Below are 23,784 nucleotides of genomic sequence, written 5' to 3' on the forward strand. Positions count from 1 at the left end.
TTAATTATAGCCCTTTGGTCATTAACTTTCCCATCATTAACTCCCCTCCCACTATCCTTATTGGCATAGTTACTTTTCTTCCGATTAATATTCCTACCTGAAGATGCTTACACTACCTCTTTTATTAGCCTTCACTTCCTTGATTTGTAACTGCTTTACAAACCTATCATATTTCCCACCATGCATTCCACTATAATCATTTTGATTGTTACCATTTTGAGCATTAATTGTTACCTCACTACTGTGATCAACCAAATTCTATTCTGCCAGAGAAGCAAACCTGTTAGATACCCCCTACTACTATCTTGCACCTGTTGGCTTTCCTCTCCAAGCCGATTAGGCAAACCACTGCTTATACAACCCTTTTGTTTTCTTCCAGATACAACTGTCCAAATATTATTACTTTTGGTGTTACTCACACTAATATCTCCATGGCCAACAAAGTATTTCTTTCCTTTAGATGTAATATGTGCATTTAAAAAACTGAACCTAGAATTTGTCTTGTTATCCTGCACCATTTGGTTAGATACTCGAGTACCATTTCCTTTAGCCTTATTCTTCTTTTTGTCAACCAACATCTACGGGACAAAGCTTTCCTCAATATTAATGGGACGATCTTTACTACCAACCATATTCTTCTCTGAGCTTTTTGCACCTGCAACATTAGTAATATTAGAGACACCGCTTGATTCATGGACAATCTGTGGGAAATTTTCCTTTTTATGAGACAATTCCCCGCAATGAAAACATATCATGTTAACACCTTCATATTCAATTTTTTTTGTTTAATGAGACCTATTTGAACTAGAGAGACTAATGGTTTATTAGTACAAACATCAGCACAAACTCTAGCAAACCTCCCTCTTAAAACTAATTCAATGGTAGTATCCACTTTTATGAGTCTACCTAGTTTTGTTCCTACTTTCTCTAACACTGACTTATCAAAATATTCAAGAGGAAGTTCAAGAAGCCTAGCCCATACAAATTTTGTACGAATTGAAGCTTCAGAGGGTTTGAATTTAGGTGACCATCTTCTCATCGAAAGATAATGTCCACCAATAAACCAAGGACCTTCACATATAGCAAATCTATAATCATCAGGATTCTCAAAATTAAAAAGAAAAAAATCGAATCTAAGATCAAGGATATGTACCTTACCAGTTGGTTTCCGAAATTCATTAACCTTTAAAGACATAAATTTAAACCCTACTGTCTTTTCTACCACTTTCTCAATCAGGCAATGCTTCAATTGTTGAACAATTCGTTTTTGGGTATCAACATCTAAGGAAATGGATGGAATACCATTATCTGTATCAACTTCACTTGTAGTTTCCGCATTCATCTCTTCGAATTCCATCTCCATGTCCTGCAATCCCCATTCACGAAAGAAATTTTCCTATCTTGCTGCAGTATTCACAAAGGCATCATGATAATAAATGTGTTTTGATTGAACAAACTGAGGTTGGGAAGAAACACAATTGGAATCTCCTCTGTCAACTAATTGATCAATACACATGTTCTCAACTTGAAACCCGTGTGTTTCTTTATCAGCCTTAAATCGGAAAGTAGATCCATCATATGAGTATTAACTCCACTTACAACAGTACAATTCCCACCGTTAGTGTTTGGTTGAATCCCACCAGGTTCAACTGTACCATCCATGATTTCTAATTCCTTATTAATCATCAGAAATTGAAGAAAAATTTAACGAGTTGGAAAGTTATTTGTCGCATGAGTTTTCGCCCGAGTTGTCTCTCTCTCTTCAAACATTACTCTAGTTATAAATACCCCCTGAGTTGTTATCTCCCACCAGAAATCCCTTTGGGATTGTTCAACTTTTTGCATAATGGTATCTGGTATGAGAAAGATACTTATGTGATATATTATAGAAGATAAATCATCAATTTAGTTTATTTCGGACAAATCAAGATATCATTCATACTAGGAAAATAACTTATTATATGAATGATAAAATTCATGTAACAAGATTTATAGTTCTTCAATATATTATTAACTATTGATATATAGAGGTAAATTCCTTAAGGCGGGACTGAAAAAACCTATTAATATTAAAACGTAGAGGTTATTACTATTTGTAACTGTCCCAAGTTAGGATCATGATTTATTATTAATATGTATAGATTATTAATATATGGAGGTTCTAATTACTATGATAAAAAAAAAGGTTCTTTGTCGTCATGATATTTGGCGTGTGCATGATAAAATCGATATACCTTTGCGTATTAATTCAAAACTCATGTTTTATTTTTTCCATCGTTAGTACTCAATTCCTCCGATCTTCATCGTTTCTTCACTCCCCTTAACCATTACCCCCCCCCCCCCCCCCACACCAATCAAAATCTCTACCCCAATTAATCCACCGCCACTAGCACCACAACCATAACCCAACCACCATCGCCATAACCAGCATCACCACCACCGTAATCAGGTATATATTTAACTTTTTTTTTTGAGTTCAAATTCAATTATATCCATTTCTTTTGATTTTAAATTCAATTGTTACCATTTTTCGAATTTAATCTTTTTGCTTATGTCGAACGAAACCAGCTGATCAACAAGGGAAAAAAACATAATAAATTCTACGAATACCCCAAATCAAAACGAATAGAACAAATTCTGTGGACTACCCAAAATCAAATCGACCACAACAAATTTTGTGAACTACATAAAATCAAATCGTACAATACTGTGATTTTGGAAGTCAAGATGGAAACGAGGACTGGGTACAAATTATGAAGGATTTGGGGAAGTTTTTAACCGTTAAAGTTAAAGCTGGCATGTGTTGTTTCCATTGACTGTGATAGTGAATAAATATGATTAAAATTATTAGGAGTTAGGTGGGCTTATTCTTAAACAAGATATTTAAAAAGAGGAATCTAGAAATATAAGCTTGTTTTATCTTGCGTTTTCGAATATATGCCCATTTTTTTTTTTGAAGTTTTCGCATATATGTCTATTTTGACTTGGTCCCACTGATTTTTTTGAATTTTTTTTGGATATCGTTAAGTGCAAGAAGGCAGTTATCTCATCTATTAAAAATTCTTAGTTACCCTTGAACCACATTTCCTTTGTGCAAGGTCGATTTCCCACCAGTTAAAAACCCTGAACTCTATACCCTGAACTTGGGAATGATGAAGCCTGTATCAAAAACATGAACCCTAAACCATAAATCCTGAACTTGCGAATGATGACCCCTTTTGGGGAACGATATAACGAACCTAAAAATGGTGAAACAATCCTGAATGAAGATCAACGAACCTTAAAAATTATGAAGAATGTCAATGTGGCAACGAATAAAGGCTAAATAAGTAAAATTATAATAGGACTTAACCAAGATGGATGTAAAAATGGAGACATTCCTATATTTAGAAAGTTGAAAAAACGGACTTATACTTGTAAACTGGGTTTCGAATAGGCCTAAATTTCTCAATTTCTCGTATAAGAAGCTATAAGTTGTATTTGAATAAAGCTTTTAGCTATGAATTTATTAGTGGACAACATGTTCTTTTCTTGGGTTTTCTTCTGGACATATGTGTAGGGTTATGAGATTCAAATTTGCAGGGAAGTAGCCATCATCAGTTGCACGTACACACTGTTTATAAAAATAAATGATTCCTTCTTTTCCCGACGGAACCACAAAAAATTTTCCTGACATTAAAACTAGCAGTTTTAGCACTCGCAATCTATGTTTTAAAAGGCGAGCGCCCCAAGCGTAGGACCATCGCCCGAGGAATCCAGTTCTACAATGTTTTCCACGCTGGAGCTTTAGGAGAGCGAGTTAGGCGCTATCCTAAGCGCCAAAGGAGTCATGGGTAGGTGGTAAACGTGTTAGCATTTCTGCGACCATGCCTCCATTCTTCTTCATCATCTCGTCGATTCTTCTTCAACATATTGACAATATCATCATATCTTCACAAGTACGGTAAAATTTTCCTAAACTATGATATTAATGAGAATTATGTATATAATTTAATCAAAGACAATGTCAAACATCCAATCAAATTTTTATTGCAGAGATTTTATAGCTAATTAGTTGACAAATATTCAATTATAATTGTAGAGATTTTACAACTAATTAATTATCAGGTATTCAATTAAACCTTAAAAAAAGAAAGCCAAAATAACTATACATATGTTCTCAATATCCTTAATATACTATTTAGAATTAATGAAAAATTACCGCCAGTTTACTCATGATATCTCTCCTCGCAAAATTCACACTCAGATTCAAAAACCAATCTCATGAATACATGCAGGAATTCTCGCATGAGTCATTTAAGGAAAGTCAATGAGGAACTGAAGTTTCGCAATACAATTATTGCCCTTATTTGTCGAGCTAAAATTAAAGTCATGTTCAGAGCCTGGCCTGAGTGTGTGTGCAGGAGGTGCGACGCACATGGCCCATCTAAGGCCAAAGCCCTTTTTCAAGCACAAAAATTAAGCCCACTCGTGACATATATATGATTTATATCTCATGTACGTGTTCACTTAGGTCTCCTTTCTATTCTTATTTCTTCCTTCAGATCTAAAGGGAAAATTATCTTTAAAACCTCTAAACTTTTCTACAAAAAAAAACCTAACCAAGGAAACTCCACTCTTATCTTTTGTTCAATAACAAATTAACTAATAAGACCAATAAATCACTCTAATTTAGTGATGTATGCTAACAATCAACATCCTTCTCCCTCCTCTTTCAAGGATTCGAGGTAATCTAAGATTTCCTTTTTATAAAAATGTAAGACTAATAATGGAATTTTAATATTGTTTCGTTGATATAATCTGAAAGATTCAGGGTTTAGTTATTGGTGATGATTTTAGCTTGTTGTTTGATTTAAGGTCAACTTCACCTTAATTAGGTTTGAAAATTGATCTTAATCTTCACAGGGACAATATTTAGTCTTTATAGGTCTTTTAGGTACAAATATTTTGGTTAACTAACTCACATATGGGAGAACTTGAAGTCATTTACAAAGAACGCGCAATTGGGGGATAGAGGAAAAAGACAAAAACTGGATCTAAATATCAAATCAGGGTCACCTCTTATCTAAGTATTTTATATAATTCCTAATCTACCCCTTACTAATCAGTTTTAGTGGTTAATTATAATTAGTTATGTTAATTGATTAGTTTGAAAATGATTTATAGAAATCTTTATCATTTTGGAGAGATTAGAAGTATGAATGGTGGGTTCAAAATTTTTGGTTGAGATGAGTGACCATAGTGACCAAAGAGTTGTCTTTGAGTCTTCAAAATTTATGTTGAATCTTCTCCAGATGTAACTTTGGATTCACCATGGCTACACCTGCAAAACATCCTGCTGGCATTGATATAATTATGAATACCATGCCGGAACAACCTAAACCGTCATGGTATTCATAGTTATATCAATGCCCACACAATGTTGGAAATTTTCAGAAATGTTTGCCTCTACGCAGAGTTTTCAGAGTGCGAAACAGGGTCTCGTAGATTATTTTTTTTGGTACTGAAATCCAAAACCTATTCCGTTTTGAAATTTTTCTGGTTTTAATCAGTCCACTACCGGCAAATGATGTAAAGTATCCAGAAAATTGAATTTTTTTTCACTTGACTACCGGCATTGATAAATTTCTATAGAGCATGTCGGCATTAAGTTACGACATTGAATGTTAGTTACCAAATATGCCGGCACTATTTTTCGGCATGGTCTTCATTAATTCTGGCGATGTATTTTTTTTTTTAATTTCGACATGGTCTTCATCACTACCGCCATGGTCTTCATCACTTCCGACATGGTCTTCATCACTACCGACATGTTCTTCATCACTTCCAGCATGGTCTTCATCACTACCGGCATGGTCTTCATCACTTCTGGCATGGTCTTCATCACTGCCGAATGTAAAAAAAAATCGTTTTCAAAGTGGAGAATATTTATGTTTTAAATCCCTAACCCTAATGGGAATGACGGTAGTGAAGATGGAAATGAGGGATATGATTTTGTTTTTTGATTTGAAGTTATTAGATTTTTATTTGAGGGAAGGTTATTTTAATATTTTCATACCCAAAAATACCCCTTAGCAGACACTAAGAGGGAAGTAATTCATCTCCCTCAATTACGCGTTCTTTACAAAAGATACGTTCAGTAAATACTAGAAAAACTAGTTGATAATCTTTTTTTAGACCATTTTTTTTGTTGAACTAGACAATATGTATAAAAACAATGCTTAAAACGGTAAATTTTTTTTTTATTCTTATGTTATATATATTAATCATCCTAGTTTCATTTTTCATTGGTATTCGAAATTGTCGGGGAAAAAAATTTGAACTTAAAAAGAACATGCGATTAAGTTCGCACAAGGCCCTACTACGCACAGGATTGGCTCTGCTCATGTTCATCTTCCTTCTCATCCTCTTGGTTTCGTAGTCTTTCTTTTTCTCCTCAATGAATATGAATGTGCTTGAAGTTGTTCATGCTGATGGAATTTGTTTCTGTTGTTGTGTGATTTATGTCATCTGCCAGCATTTGTGTTATGAAGATTCCTCGAAGCTTAACCTGGACATGTTAATAGGTGGATCTGTCTCAAGAGAGAAAGGGAGTTTCTGTATTAACGTTAGTGCCTTACCTACTAAAAATAACCCAAAAATCGGTATATAGAAGATCTAGGTGCAAGGCGACTCCTTAGGCGCCTAGGCCACGGAATCGGCGCCTTGACTAGCACGTAATATAGTATAGCTCGCAAGGCTTTGGTTTCAACTGTATTTGGTTTAGAAAAACAGCTAGGTTCAGCTCCAGCGGCGGGTGCACACCGCGTGCAATTTAACTAGTATAAATAAAGAAATGATCCAACCAAATGTTAAAAAAACATTGTAAAATAAAATATGTCCCGTCATTCAATGATGGTAAAACTTGGGCGTTAACTACGAAACTGGACACACATGTCACGTCTTCAATTATATTATGGTAGGTGGTCAGTTAAATGTGTTTCGTTTGACCCCCTCTCTCTGTTTCACATCTTCTTCATCTCTCCAACTCTTTGTATCTAAAACGCTTAGATCCTTCTTGAACTGGCTTAGATCCACATAGGCTATGAACCCTCTTCGATCTCCTAAAGTCTATGCGTTTAAAAGTCATACTGGTAAGTTAAATCTTTAAAACAGTTTTAATATGTGATTATTCAATCGTAAATATTCAAAAGATGAATATAGAGAGACTTAGAAGCAAAACCATTATTAGCGATCCTTTAATCTTGATGAGGAAGATACACCTTTCAACAAAACAAAAAGTATAGTGACAGAGATTAGGGTTCCTGTAATATTAAGAGTTTCTATTTTATTTTCATATTTAGATTAGGATTACTCTAATACTTTGTTCTTTTTTAAATAATTTTTACTTTTCTTTCTGCTGCAATACCAGCATAAAGAAAGTTGCTTCAAAAAAAAACAATCTTCCTAATGATGTTTACTTGAAACGAACTTCCCTGAAACATAGAGAGAGATGGAGATAAAACGGTAGATTACTGTTTCGATAGATTAGGGTTACTGTTTCTGTAATATATACGACCTTTAACAAAACAACAAAAACTGTTTCGACAGATTAGGGTTACTGTTTCTGTAATATATGTGACCTTTAACAAAACAACAAAATAAAATAAAAATTATAATAATAATACAGTGAGAGTTTTTTTTTCGTTTTTTGTTTTAGACATCCCACCATTAATATTTCCCTAATGATGTTTATCATCTAATATGTAAACTGCTGATCAATAATATTCATACCTTCCCTAGCAAAAAAAAAAAGAAGCAATATTCATATGCTAATTATATACATATGGTGATATTATATTTTGTTAATTAGTAGAGTAGTTTTTTAAGTGAAAGCTTAAATACATGTTATTTACTTATTTTGTCATTTTAAGTTCAATTTTATTTTATTTTATGTATAAGTTCAATTTTTAAGAGTACTGACAATTGTGTGGTGCAAAAAGGAGAGACATCTGCTGTCAAAAAAAAGTGCAAATGGATGCGTATGCAATCAAGTAAGGTTGTTTGCGAGGTTTTTGGAATTCATACCAGCTTCTTAATAGGTTTCAGAAAGGTGTCAAGAGCTGAAATTGGGGAATTTGAGGAAGTTAAGGATTCAAACGTGTTGCCCTGTGTTGCATAGGCTTAAGATAATTCAGTTTAATCCGAGGAAGATTCAGTCAAACCTGGATCTGAGCTAGTAATAAAGCACGTCTATCAGCATTGGTCATCAGAGTCAGATTATACAAAATGATCTCGTTGACTATATAAGAAGGACAAAGTAGGGGATCATTAAAAAAAAGTAGGGGATGGAAGGAGGACAAAGGTTGGAATTCAGGTGGCTTGGAGACAAGGTCCCAAAGGATAGGTTTCCTAATTCAGGGATGGGTCAGGATTTGGTTATCATCAGCTGTGATTCGGGAGGTGGGCTTTGGGTCTTTGAGGAAGAAGGCTGAGTAATGAACAAACTAATGATTTAGCTGATCTGTAGTATCTCCTTGATGGCATCAGCTTAAACTCTACAGTGGATGTGAGATCTTGGAGATGGGATCCAAATGGGGTGTTTTTAGTTGAGTGATGCTACAAGGGGCTACAACAAAGCTCAGGTATGCTTTCCCTTATACAAAAATTTCAAATACAAGAGTTCCTATAAAAATTGCTTTCTTTGTGTGGCTAGTTCATCATGGCGCCATCCAACACAAGACATCTAGAGTTCCTACAAAAATTCCTTCTTTTTTTTGTGGCTGATTCATCATGGCGCCATCCTAACACAAGACAATCTTGTGAAAAGGGTATGAAATTCGTTAAATTGATGGATTTTTTGTTCAAAAAAGAAGCTGAAACCATCAATCACCTGTTTATGCACTGCTCTATTATTGTGCAGCTTGGTGAGGCTGCTCTCTTCTTGCTAGGTTTTTGATTTTCATTGCAATCCCCTTGGTCTCTATTGTACTCATTTTTGTTTTTTTTTTTTGCTCTAACTTTCTTTGATGTATTGATCAAAATAAAAAGATTTTGTTAAAAAGCAATCTGTTGGGCTATAAAAGTTGGGGATTTGGTTTGGCACTTGGAAGCTGCACTACCAGTGGCGGATGTACAGCCAGACTTGGGATGGCTTAAGCCACCCCCAAACTTAGAATTTTTTTTAAAACAGGTAGTGGAGCTTAGCCAATTCGAATACAAAACCAGCTGAAATTGTTACAAGACACCCCTAGCTTGCATAAACTTTTTCCAAGCCACTCCTAGTTCCAAATCCTAGCTCCGCCCCTGTGCACTACTCGGTTAATGTCATTTATTCTCCTTATATGTTTCTGAATTTTTTACTTTGTTAATCGAGTATGTCGATGAAATGATGTAAGGTGGAAGTCTGAAGATAAAATCTTTGTTCAACTACCATTAAAACAAGGATCCTGGTTAATACCTGATGAGAAGAATATGAGTAGCACCGTCCTTTGCATTATTTCATCTCACGATTTTAGCATTGTGTGAACTTCCTGTACACTCTTTAGTCTTTACAGAGTTGTACATGAATGGTATTATATGTTGTTAGTATAAATGCCTTCTGTTGGATAATTAGTTAACTGATGAGAAGTTCAACGCTTTTATCAGGTGCTACCAAATATACTGTTCCGTCTTTGCTGGTTGTGTGTGGGTAATTTGGAATTGTGTTTTGGAACTTTTTTCTTGCAATGTTGAACTTTTCCAGGTTTGTTCGAGTGTAAATATCTGGATGTACTATTCTTCTGGTCCTTATTATGTGCGCAGAGTTATTTCATGGCACTTAATATCTTCGGTGATACATATACTTGGTTACTGAACAAGGAACTTTCCTCTTCTCTGGGTTTCAGAGAGCGTTAATTATCTTAGTTTGCAACAACTAATTTCTGGATTTGATAGAATGGCTGGATGTGTGTGCTTGATTTTGTCTCAGGAATTTCTTCCGTCCTAACTGACATCATTTCCAAATTACATGCTGCCAGCTTGTGTCGCCAAGTACCAAGGTAAACATTTCTTTCTCATTATCCATATTAGATCACATCTTATTATTTTGTGGCATATTTGCACACTCTGTTCAACCTTGGGTGGAATTAAATTAAAATTCTGCTGCTTCCATAAGGTCGACCCAATGGTAATCATGTTTTCCGTTAGTTTACAAACCTTAATGGACTTTTGTTTATGAACCTTAATGGATTGGATTTGTTGCGAGTGTAATGATTGAAGTATGGGTCTGTGAATCAGTATGTAAAGAAGGTTGTCATCCTTATTTGGCGAAGCCATTATATGCTTGTTGCACCTCTAAGACCAACAGGAAAGCTTGCAATCAGTATGACTATTAATAGTTTGACAAACTTTAAACTTTGGAATAAGATGTATGTTGTTTGAATAGCCTCTACTCTAGAGCAAAATGTAGTGTGTATGCTGTTTCAAGTAAAACAGTGCGCTGACATTATTATTATTTATTTATTTTCAGTTTGTCCAAAGAGAACTGGATGGTCTGGAATTCATTTGGCTTGTAGCTTGTGGTCTGGAATTCATTTGGCTTGTAGTGTGTTCATGTCTTAAGAGAATATCATATATTGTACTTGCTCAAGGGAATTCATTTGGCTTGTAGCTTGTGGTTTGGAATTCATTTGGCTTGTAGCGTGTTCATGTCTGGAATTCGTCAGACAAGGGAAAGAAAGAAGAATTGTGGTTGTTTTTTCTCGTTGAGAGGTTTATGCATTGCTGAAAATAATGGAGATTTCGAGCTGGTTGTCCAGGACATAATCTTGAGGGTGAAAGCACATCTGTCGCTTACTTTAATCGGTGGAAAGAAGACGAGGAGCAACTAATGGCCGAATTGACCATAAGTGGTGTGCATCCCTGACAGGTACTTTGGGCACTGAAAGAGAAGAACAAAGATTGTCTCGCGCAAACAACAAAAGATCAAGTATAAAATGTCAGTGGGCAGGAAAAATGTCAGTTGGAACATGTAAAAGTTGTCAACCCAGTACCATTACATGGTGTGGCATATGAAGGATATAAATACGTCTGAGTTATAGTTTGGTCTCACAGAATCCACATTGTTGACCAAATGTTTCCCTTCCGGTACTAATGATTGATTGCACCTACAAGATTACACCCAGGAGGGAAGGCCTATCCCTCTTTCTGCAATTGATCAATAAAGAAACAACTCTCAATGTACAGATAGGGGATACTAATGATTATGATTTTGTTTTCCAAACCCGTGGTGTGACTCCTACAACAAAGATGGATGGAAGCGTCAGAATCTGACCAGCGCTTCTTGTTTTCTTGGGATAGCTAGATGATAAGGATGGAAACTTAGATTGGATACAGGATGTTCTGAAAGCCGTGAGCCATCCTTCATTACATTCACCATGATTTGTGGAGCAAGGTTTTGTCTTCGTTACATATTGGGATTTTAAATAAGGCTATGAAATTAGGATCACATTTATAAGATTGACTGACAGGTTTTCTGCCGTAGTTCCACTACGTCGTGACTTAGTGTAATGTTGAAAGGGGGGGACAGATAAATACATTTTAATTTCCAGGACCCTGTTTTAAATACCCTTGAAAATAAGGGGTATTTTGTTTTTTTTAATTTCTTATTTTTCTGGTATCCTCCTGTATAAAACCCAGAACCCCAATTGTAAAGCCAAAACTGTTTCGGTCAAAACCCTAGATACTTCAGCCCCAAATGCTTCCTCAGATTTAAGTCTCAACCATGGCGAAATCATCAAAAAATAGGTGAGAAATGAGTATTTAGTTTCCTTTAAATGTGGAATAGTTGTTGCATCTTACATTTTGGATGTTTTGATGTTTATTTTCTGAATTTTCTGAATTTTGTTCTTGGTTTTAAGCGTTTATATTCTTGTCAAAAAATAGGTGAGAAATGAGTATTTAGTTTCATTTAGATATGGAATAGTTGTTGGATCTTACATTTTGGATGTTTTGATGTTTATTTTCTGAATTTTCTGAATCTTGTTCTTGGTTTTAAGCGTTTATATTCTTGTCAAAAAATAGGTGAGAAATGAGTATTTAGTTTCATTTAGATATGGAATAGTTGTTGGATCTTACATTTTGGATGTTTTGATGTTTATTTTCTGAATTTTCTGAATCTTGTTCTTGGTTTTAAGCGTTTATATATTCTTGTCAAAAATAGGTGAGAAATGAGTATTTAGTTTCCTTTAGATATGGAATAGTTGTTGGATCTTACATTTTGGATGTTTTGATGTTTATTTTCTGAATTTTCTGAATCTTGTTCTTGGTTTTAAGCGTTTATATTCTTGTCAAAAATAGGTGAGAAATGAGTATTTAGTTTCATTTAGATATGGAATAGTTGTTGGATCTTACATTTTGGATGTTTTGATGTTTATTTTCTGAATTTTCTGAATCTTGTTCTTGGTTTTAAGCGTTTATATTCTTGTCAAAAATAGGTGAGAAATGAGTATTTAGTTTCCTTTAGATATGGAATAGTTGTTGGATCTTACATTTTGGATGTTTTGATGTTTATTTTCTGAATTTTCTGAATCTTGTTCTTGGTTTTAAGCGTTTATATTCTTGTCAAAAATAGGTGAGAAATGAGTATTTAGTTTCCTTTAGATATGGAATAGTTGTTGGATCTTACATTTTGGATGTTTTGATGTTTATTTTCTGAATTTTCTGAATCTTGTTCTTGGTTTTAAGCGTTTATATTCTTGTCAAAAATAGGTGAGAAATGAGTATTTAGTTTCATTTAGATATGGAATAGTTGTTGGATCTTACATTTTGGATGTTTTGATGTTTATTTTCTGAATTTTCTGAATCTTGTTCTTGGTTTTAAGCGTTTATATTCTTGTCAAAAATAGGTGAGAAATGAGTATTTAGTTTCCTTTAGATATGGAATAGTTGTTGGATCTTACATTTTGGATGTTTTGATGTTTATTTTCTGAATCTTGTTCTTGGTTTTAAGCGTTTATATTCTTGTCAAAAAATAGGTGAGAAATGAGTATTTAGTTTCATTTAGATATGGAATAGTTGTTGGATCTTACATTTTGGATGTTTTGATGTTTATTTTCTGAATTTTCTGAATCTTGTTCTTGGTTTTAAGCGTTTATATTCTTGTCAAAAATAGGTGAGAAATGAGTATTTAGTTTCCTTTAGATATGGAATTGTTGGATCTTACATTTTGGATGTTTTGATGTTTTTTCTGAATCTTGTTCTTGGTTTTAAGCGTTTATATTCTTGTCAAAAAATAGGTGAGAAATGAGTATTTAGTTTCCTTTAAATATGGAATAGTTGTTGGATCTTACATTTTGGATGTTTTGATGTTTATTTTCTGAATTTTCTGAATCTTGTTCTTGGTTTTAAGAGTTTATATTCTTGTCAAAAAATAGGTGAGAAATGAGTATTTAGTTTCCTTTAAATATGGAATAGTTGTTGGATCTTACATTTTGGATGTTTTGATGTTTATTTTCTGAATCTTGTTCTTGGTTTTAAGCGTTTATATTCTTGTCAAAAATAGGTGAGAAATGAGTATTTAGTTTCATTTAGATATGGAATAGTTGTTGGATCTTACATTTTGGATGTTTTGATGTTTATTTCCTGAATTTTCTGAATCTTGTTCTTGGTTTTAAGCGTTTATATTCTTGTCAAAAAATAGGTGAGAAATGAGTATTTAGTTTCCTTTAAATATGGAATAGTTGTGGATCTTACATTTTGGATGTTTTGATGTTTATTTTCTGAATCTTGTTCTTGGTTTTAAGCGTTTATATTCTTGTCAAAAAATAGGTGAGAAATGAGTATTTAGTTTCCGTTAAATATGGAATAGTTGTTGGATCTTACATTTTGGATGTTTTGATGTTTATTTTCTGAATTTTCTGAATCTTGTTTCTTGGTTTTAAGCGTTTATATTCTTGTCAAAAATAGGTGAGAAATGAGTATTTAGTTTCATTTAGATATGGAATAGTTGTTGGATCTTACATTTTGGATGTTTTGATGTTTATTTTCTGAATTTTCTGAATCTTGTTCTTGGTTTTAAGCGTTTATATTCTTGTCAAAAATAGGTGAGAAATGAGTATTTAGTTTCATTTAGATATGGAATAGTTGTTGGATCTTACATTTTGGATGTTTTGATGTTTATTTTCTGAATTTTCTGAATCTTGTTCTTGGTTTTAAGCGTTTATATTCTTGTCAAAAATAGGTGAGAAATGAGTATTTAGTTTCATTTAGATATGGAATAGTTGTTGGATCTTACATTTTGGATGTTTTGATGTTTATTTTCTGAATTTTCTGAATCTTGTTCTTGTTCTTGTTTAAGCGTTTATATTCTTGTCAAAAATAGGTGAGAAATGAGTATTTAGTTTCCTTTAGATATGGAATTGTTGTTGGATCTTACATTTTGGATGTTTTGATGTTTATTTTCTGAATCTTGTTCTTGGTTTTAAGCGTTTATATTCTTGTCAAAAAATAGGTGAGAAATGAGTATTTAGTTTCCTTTAGATATGGAATAGTTGTTGGATCTTACATTTTGGATGTTTTGATGTTTATTTTCTGAATTTTCTGAATCTTGTTCTTGGTTTTAAGCGTTTATATTCTTGTCAAAAATAGGTGAGAAATGAGTATTTAGTTTCCTTTAGATATGGAATTGTTGGTGGATCTTACATTTTGGATGTTTTGATGTTTATTTTCTGAATCTTGTTCTTGGTTTAAGCGTTTATATTCTTGTCAAAAAATAGGTGAGAAATGAGTATTTAGTTTCCTTTAAATATGGAATAGTTGTTGGTCTTACATTTTGGATGTTTTGATGTTTATTTTCTGAATTTTCTGAATCTTGTTCTGGTTTTAAGCGTTTATATTCTTGTCAAAAATAGGTGAGAAATGAGTATTTAGTTTCCTTTAATATGGAATTGTTGTTGGATCTTACATTTTGGATGTTTTGATGTTTATTTTCTGAATCTTGTTCTTGGTTTTAAGCGTTTATATTCTTGTCAAAAAATAGGTGAGAAATGAGTATTTAGTTTCATTTAGATATGGAATAGTTGTTGGATCTTACATTTTGGATGTTTTGATGTTTATTTTCTGAATTTTCTGAATCTTGTTCTTGGTTTTAAGCGTTTATATTCTTGTCAAAAAATAGGTGAGAAATGAGTATTTAGTTTCCTTTAGATATGGAATAGTTGTTGGATCTTACATTTTGGATGTTTATGTTTAATTTTCTGAATCTTGTTCTTGGTTTTAAGCGTTTATATTCTTGTCAAAAATAGGTGAGAAATGAGTATTTAGTTTCCTTTAGATATGGAATAGTTGTTGGATCTTACATTTTGGATGTTTTTGTTTATTTTCTGAATTTTCTGAATCTTGTTCTTGGTTTTAAGTTTATATTCTTGTCAAAAATAGGTGAGAAATGAGTATTTAGTTTCCTTTAATATGGAATAGTTGTTGGATCTTACATTTTGGATGTTTTGATGTTTATTTTCTGAATTTTCTGAATCTTGTTCTTGGTTTTAAGCGTTTATATTCTTGTCAAAAATAGGTGAGAAATGAGTATTTAGTTTCCTTTAGATATGGAATAGTTGTTGGATCTTACATTTTGGATGTTTTGATGTTTATTTTCTGAATTTTCTGAATCTTGTTCTTGGTTTTAAGCGTTTATATTCTTGTCAAAAATAGGTGAGAAATGAGTATTTAGTTTCCTTTAGATATGGAATAGTTGTTGGATCTTACATTTTGGATGTTTTGATGTTTATTTTCTGAATTTTCTGAATCTTGTTCTTGGTTTTAAGCGTTTATATTCTTGTCAAAAAATAGGTGAGAAATGAGTATTTAGTTTCATTTAGATATGGAATAGTTGTTGGATCTTACATTTTGGATGTTTTGATGTTTATTTTCTGAATTTTCTGAATCTTGTTCTTGGTTTTAAGCGTTTATATTCTTGTCAAAAATAGGTGAGAAATGAGTATTTAGTTTCCTTTAGATATGGAATAGTTGGTTGGATCTTACATTTTGGATGTTTTGATGTTTATTTTCTGAATCTTGTTCTTGGTTTAAGCGTTTATATTCTTGTCAAAAATAGGTGAGAAATGAGTATTAGTTTCATTTAGATATGGAATAGTTGTTGGATCTTACATTTTGGATGTTTTGATGTTTATTTTCTGAATTTTCTGAATCTTGTTCTTGGTTTTAAGCGTTTATATTCTTGTCAAAAATAGGTGAGAAATGAGTATTTAGTTTCCTTTAGATATGGAATTGTTGTTGGATCTTACATTTGGATGTTTTGATGTTTATTTTCTGAATCTTGTTCTTGGTTTTAAGCGTTTATATTCTTGTCAAAAAATAGGTGAGAAATGAGTATTTAGTTTCCTTTAATATGGAATAGTTGTTGGATCTTACATTTTGGATGTTTTGATGTTTATTTTCTGAATTTTCTGAATCTTGTTCTTGGTTTTAAGCGTTTATATTCTTGTCAAAAAATAGGTGAGAAATGAGTATTTAGTTTCCTTTAAATATGGAATAGTTGTTGGATCTTACATTTTGGATGTTTTGATGTTTATTTTCTGAATTTTCTGAATCTTGTTCTTGGTTTTAAGCGTTTATATTCTTGTCAAAAATAGGTGAGAAATGAGTATTTAGTTTCATTTAGATATGGAATAGTTGTTGGATCTTACATTTTGGATGTTTTGATGTTTATTTCCTGAATTTTCTGAATCTTGTTCTTGGTTTTAAGCGTTTATATTCTTGTCAAAAAATAGGTGAGAAATGAGTATTTAGTTTCCTTTAAATATGGAATAGTTGCTGGATCTTACATTTTGGATGTTTTGATGTTTATTTTCTGAATTTTCTGAATTTTACTTGGTTTTAAGCGTTTATATTCTTGTGTAGGGTTCAAATGGTTATTTGTAATTATTTGTAAGGTTGAATTAATTTTGATCAGGGATTTTATTTTCCCAATTCACAAGTAGTTAGACCCTAATTTATTGCCCTAAGATTTAGGAATTTACCACTGTGTGTTTGAAATATTTCCAAGCAGTCTATTATAATGTTTGGAAATTATAACAAAGCAATTTTATAAATTGTTTCAAATACGTAATCATTTATACTTTGTCTATTACCTTTGCAATGATATATATATATATATATATATATATATATATATATATATATGTTCTTATCTGAAAAGTCATTCGTCAATTTTTCAGAAGAAGTCTGACGGGTGAATTTACCCCAGTTCCAACATCAACATGAACAATGGATGACCTAGAGTTTTTGAGTGCAAGGTATGTGCGTAATGGGGGGGCAAGTATGTAACAAAGGCAGGCAATGGCATAAAAAAACTGTACCCTAGGAATAAGGGATACGCAGTGAGAGAAGTTCCATGGTCAAATCCCAAAGGAAACTGCACAAAGTGCGAGACAGATGGTTCGGATCATGGTAATGGCCAATTTTCCTATGGGTTTGCCATTAGAGGACAAGGAGGACGTAAGATTTTTAATCTAGGGGGAGGGAGAGGTCGTCGTTCTAATTCGTCAAAGCCTAATTCTACCGAGTATGCTGAACTCTGTGGGCTTTCTAGAGGTGTCCATCATTGTGTTAAACTCAAGAGGCAGGGCAAGATACAAATGCTACTTCTATCGTGTGACAACAAGTTCGTTGTGGATTTGGTGAATGGAGAGAAGGAGCCGACTGAAGCTAATGGACAGGATTTTATTGATCTTGTCCTCAAGATAAGAGAAGATTTAAATAAACATTTTGGACATCATTGGGTAGTTGAGCAAAATGTTCGTGAAGCATTGTTTCTTGTCGATTACCTGTCCTACCTTGGATGGTTATTAGAGAATGATGATGAATTCTGCAAAGAAAATTACTTCGATTTCACTTCTAGGTACTTCTTTTATAGAGATGTTGAGGGTCCTCCGTATGAAAAATTGGTCAAGATACCTAAAGAACAACTTAGTCCTAGGACACACGATCGGAGGCATGATAAGAGGGAGCTAAAATGGACAGAACTATCCCCTGATGAAAGAGAAGCCCGAAAACAAGCTAAGATTCAGAAGTACAAGCGGAAGAAGCAAAACAGAAAAGCAAGGAAAGCACAATTGCTGGATGCTAAAGAAGATTAAGTTGGGCCACTTTTGTGGGGAGAAAAATGCTCGTTTTGAGGTAAGTTAGTCTTTGAATTGTTTCTGAAAGGTTATGCTTTTTTCTTTTCTTTTTTCCTGCATGTTTTGTTGAATTCAGACTACTTTGAGGTTCTATGGCTAGAACGCATTTAGGATTTGGTCCCTCAAGTTCTTCTTCTAAATGCATATTTGTCTTGTAAGGTGCATTTGAGAGGTTCATGTAATAACTTGATGAATCTGGGGCTTTTAGGTTCCGGTACCTTTCCTAGCAGTCCTTAAGTTAGTCTTTCATGTTCTGATTTACTAATTTACCCAATTGAACTTCACATTGTTTAGATCAGTGATGTTTCATGAGATTTCATGCATTTTTTGGTGATAAGTTACTTAACTTGGAATGTTTTGTATGAGCACAGTTTCTGTTTGAGTAGAATTATTGATTCTAGAAGTTCCGGAGGTTTTGTAGTATAGGTTTTGAAAGGAGATTCGTTGTTTTATCCTGTTTCTCCCTTCAGTTTGGTCCTTGTGATTGATTTGGTGAGTTATGTTGATTTCACATGATCCTTTTGTATGATTATGCTCATGTATCTTGGTGGTGCTATGTGTTCCCCACCTCTGATAACTCCTCAGAAAATTGAGTATCTTTTTTATGTCCACATTCCAAATCACTGTGCTGACGGTATCTACATGGTGCACTGCGAAAGTTATTTGTTTTTAAAAACATTCTCATTTGAGCGTCAATTAGGCTGTAATTGGTACTTCTTTTGTTAGCATTGAGATTGTCACTAGCGTTGTCAAGAAATATCTGTTATTAATATATTGTTTCCCTTTTTTTGTTTTTGTTTGGCAGGACTGTAATCTGATTGTGGGAGTTAAGTATTTGAAGTGCCAATGTCAAGAAAGTGGGTTTGGTGGATTTCAAGTTTAATGCATAATGGTTTTGGTATTTTGTGAATGGCAAGGAAGTTAGCAGAAGAAACATCTTTTTTTCTTTTTTTTTTTCCTGTTTATTTTCCTGCAAACCAATACTTTGTGCTATGGAAACCAAACGAATGTAGAAGAGCCCAAGTTTTTCTCTCTTGTGATCTCTATTTGCTTAAGATAGTGCAAGCGGCTGCATTCAGTTACTTGGTACTGCATTAAAACTCCCCATTGCAATATTGTACAGTATTATATGCTATCTTAATTCAGATTAGTTTGAGAATCCAGCTTACCTAAGCCTCTCTCTTACTTTCAATGTTACTTGATGCTGCGCTAAAACAATGTTGTTAGAACACTAGAATCTAGAATGGTTCAAGTAATTGTTAAGGTTTGTTTTTGTTCCTTATGTATTCTGTATTGTGTTTCTACTGCAACTTTCTATTGAGTCTTGTTTGCCTGTTGCTATGTTGATCATGGGGAGTTATGCTTCCAGCTAATTGAATCTCTATCAATTTTACTAAGAATGTTGAAGCTGCAAATTGGTCTATCAGGCCCTCAGAATGTTTAAGAAATGAGTTACAGGTGATAAAAACTACCAAGCCTGCTCCAGCTAAGAGAGAACAAAGAAGCCAACTTAGACAATTCTAGTACTGGTACATGAGCCCAAGGTTTACTAAGCTTTCTTACGAGGTTTTCAGGAAACTCATTTAATCATGCATATTGATCGAGTGCATTTGATTGTCTCTACCTAGTAACAAAATTTTAGATGAGCAGAGTGAAGTTACGATCGTTTAAAATGAATCTACACATGATGCCTCATCTCCCCTACTCATCTTAGTTGAGAACCAGGATGAGCGACTTCAAGAACTTTACCTATAAAAATGGATCCTGGTGTAAATGACAAATCGTTCTAGAAATATTTACACTAATCAATACGATAGTCTGACGTGATAATAAGCATAGATATGTTGGAAGGAAAGATACTGCTGCCAGGCCTAGCATTTGATAAAAAGCATAACCATTTTATGCCCAAGTTATGACAAATAGTAGCTCCACAATAAATGGATCACATACATGACAATGAAAAATGAAACCAGAACCTGAAATCTTTCACTTTATTGTTTTTACATGGAATGCTCAGGGCCTGGGGAACTCAAGAAGAATTGCCATGTGTTTAAACCAAGCTTTGATAGGTTAGTTGTATATACACTAACATTATTAACAGAGCTGTATGCTAAAGACTTATGGGGAGTTAACATGCTTCCTTTCATCGTGATTCAAGACCCTCGACTCATGCAACTGATGTTAACCCGAGAAAGGATAATAGCTTGATCCAGCCCATGTAATGAATCTATTAAGTGCATGCGTGGTGAAGCTGGACCTTTGTCTATGTCCATTCCTATCTCACCAGCAACACCAAATATAGAGAGTGCTGATGCCGTGGCTTCAAAAGCATGCAAGGGGTCTACTGTAACAAATGCTGCAATGAGAGCTGTAACAGCACAACCAGTTGCTGTGATCCGTTGCATCATGGCTACTCCATTATGTACACCAACCAAACGCTGCCCATCGGTTATTATGTCAACTGCTCCAGACACTGCAACAACTGCGCCGCTTGCTTTAGCCAATGATTTTGCTGCTTCTATTGCATCCATCGACCCATGTGAGCTGTCTGTCCCCTAAACATATCGACGCAATAAGTATCCAGTTTACAAAGTTTTTCTCTACTAAACTATAGCTTATGCATTGTAAGAAGATTGTCAGTAAAGGGGATGAAGAAGAAAACATCATCTTGATATCTAGTTACTTGTGCTTTGGTGCAGTAATCTAGTTCAAATGTCAAATAACAAGTATGATCCATCATTTATTTAGAGCTCGACTTCGACTAGTGATGCCCGGCGTGTCTGGCTTTGGACTCGTGTCATACTCCAGGCAATCATCTATGTGTCATTTATTCATAACTAATGCAAGTTAATACATAGGTACCTCATTTATCCACTAGGTTTTCTTACTTTTCTATTTTTCATAGCATAGTTATCCAACCAATATGTATGTCATCTGTAAGAAAATCAATCTATTTTGTTTTCTTATAGGGAGCAAAAAATTTCAAGTTCGCCAGTTAATGAGTACAATTGGTGATGGGACTACAATAGATTCTTTTTCTCACTAGAACACTTACAGAAACAACATTGAGCAGAAAAAGATAAAAATACTACTCACTAATTGGTGAATTTGGATTTAAGGAAAACAACGAGATATTTCCCTGCCTTAGCCATAATGTTTTAAATTCAAATGTTTCCAAATAGTTAGAAAATTGGTAGTCCTCTAGGCATAAAACTACAACAAAAATGTAAATTCTTGTTCGACCACCAAATACATGCTCCACTTCAAACATTTCCCTATCCACACTTGCACGACTCTCCCTATTCTACCAGTTATTAGTTGCAAATATTTATGTTCTAGTGAAGCTATTCTAGTTTGATCATATTTCTAACATTGTTCCAACCAAGCTTTCTGCCTTGCTATATTCAAACACCAAAGATAATTGAGTCTGCATATCTTGACACTATACTAGGAGGTAAAACACTTGATTCAACCTTTTACGAAATAAACTCTAAAAGCGGAACATAAAAGACCATCTTAACTGAGAACCCCTGTCCTATCGACAAACACCTGGTCCCTTTACTTTTGCAGAGGCTAGGTGGAAACTTTAGAGCACATGGGATATAAAGCTGACACTGTATCCAAATCACCCTATCTGTATGTAACCGCTGAGTCCCTAGAAGAGTTTAGCGAACAAAGTCATAAATTACTGAAGGGAAGATGCCGACATTAATTTGGTAAAATCAGTTACTAGATTCCTATCTAAGTTCTTTGACTAAATTTTAGACAAGTACAATTTCCCAAAAACTATAGGTGGACATCATAATGTTTGTCTAATTAAGCACAATCCACACAACAACATCTTGACGGCGTCATAGTTGAATGAGCTTGGTTATTGATCTGAAAACTTAATTGCCTCTATTGTTTTAATTCCTCCACAGAAAATAAAATTAAAAAAGCATGTAGCTGACCACTTCCCCCACGCAACCCACTGGGTTGAGTAGCCAAGTCTACACTCACTACCAAGATGGCAAAAGATAAGCAGCATCAACATATCAAAATGCAGTTTCTCACAAAGATAGCAGGTATAGTACAATCACTCTCATTTAGCACATTTTCGACCCTCCCTAGTCCCTTGGTGCAGCTGAGAATCTCGTTAAGTACTTGGAAAGTACGACTTCCAGTTAGCATTCTTCAAGTACATAACTAGATAGTCCAATTCTAGGCTTTTCCAGGTACACAGTTCTCCCTAAGAATCTGAATTACTTCAAAAACTCTAAGTTTCAATGAATAATTATACGAATTTCACCCAAAAAAGCAATACAAAAAATCAAAATTCCCTTCCTAGTAGCATAGTAATTACGATTAAGCAAGCGGGTTAATGAGTGAACTGACCTTACTACTGTGGGTATCTCTAGAAGCATTAGCAAGAGCAAGAATTTCAGAAGCATTTCCACGAATAACAGCAGGTTTAAGACCCACGAGCTCAATACAAGTCTTGAGACGAAATTCAGAAGCAGAAACAGCAACTGGGTCAAAAACCCATGGTTTCCCCAATTCACTAACTAACTCAGCAGCTGATTTCATTGAAGGAAGCCAATCTGGTGATAAAGACACAGAGCATCAGCATGAGGTGTAAAATCTGGGATTTCTTGTAAACAATGAAGCATTGCTGGTGATGCACCTGATGCTAACAGAGTATTAGCCATTGAATCAGTGGTGATTTTTCTCTCACTCTTTCAAGATTCTTCCATGTCTTCATCCCCCAATCTTCTTCTAATGATTGATTTTCGTTTTCCATAGTTGGATTCACTGCCTCTGATTTGGTTTGGTTTCACAGGCGCTGTCAATTGCAGTGGGAACATAAATCTGGGCAGAAATCTAGTTGTATTTGGCGGAGACGTGGAGTCGAAATCGAAATAGGAAATCTGGGCAGAAATCTAGTTGCATCTCCTTGGAACCACAAACACAGAACCAAAGTCTTGAGGCAGGGGACCGGTGGGAGGATTAGGTACATTGACTCAAGGAATACCACTGACATTTCAAACCAAATGTTATCATTATGATTTTTTATTATAACAAAAATAAGAAAAAGATTCTGATTTTTATTATTTATTTTTTCGGTCCGCGCTACAAAAAACACATCCAAACAAAAGTGATACAAAAACCCCAAATATCATAAACTGTCTAAACTACCCTCCCCTAATTCAACCCAAAAGAAACTGAGAAAGAAAACGACCCACTAACGGAAAAAGTTTCTTAAAACCTCCGCTCATGTTCGTTCAAAATCAATCTGTTCGTTCAAAAATCAATCCGCTCCTGTATTCATTCAAAATCAATCTGCTCATCCCTAAGCCAAAATCGTTCAAAATCAATCTGTATTCGTCATCATCTTCTCGATTTTACCTTCTTCTCTTATTCTATGGTTGCGTATTTCAACCACTGCTACAAAATCTGACCTAATTTTTCAACCACAAATGGCGAAGAAACAAAATCAACAGGCGAAAAAGAAAGATGAAAAGCTAAAGAAAATAGCGAAACCATCTCCTAAAGGTAAGAAATCGAACTTGCTTTCAAGTTGATTTCGAGTTTGAATTCAAAAGATTATTAGGTTTTGTTTGATTTATGGGTTGGTTTTCTGTTTGCT

At 34.1% G+C, this 23,784-nt stretch overlaps 1 pseudogene; it reads right to left on the minus strand.

Moving 5' to 3' along the window:
• Positions 1-20,002: 20,002 nt before the first annotated feature.
• On the minus strand, positions 20,003-23,123 carry LOC113345996 (annotated as a pseudogene).
• Between the last annotated feature and the right edge of the window lie 661 nt (positions 23,124-23,784).

Source organism: Papaver somniferum, unplaced genomic scaffold (assembly GCF_003573695.1).
Source record: "Papaver somniferum cultivar HN1 unplaced genomic scaffold, ASM357369v1 unplaced-scaffold_85, whole genome shotgun sequence".
NCBI classification, from domain to species: Eukaryota; Viridiplantae; Streptophyta; class Magnoliopsida; order Ranunculales; family Papaveraceae; genus Papaver; species Papaver somniferum.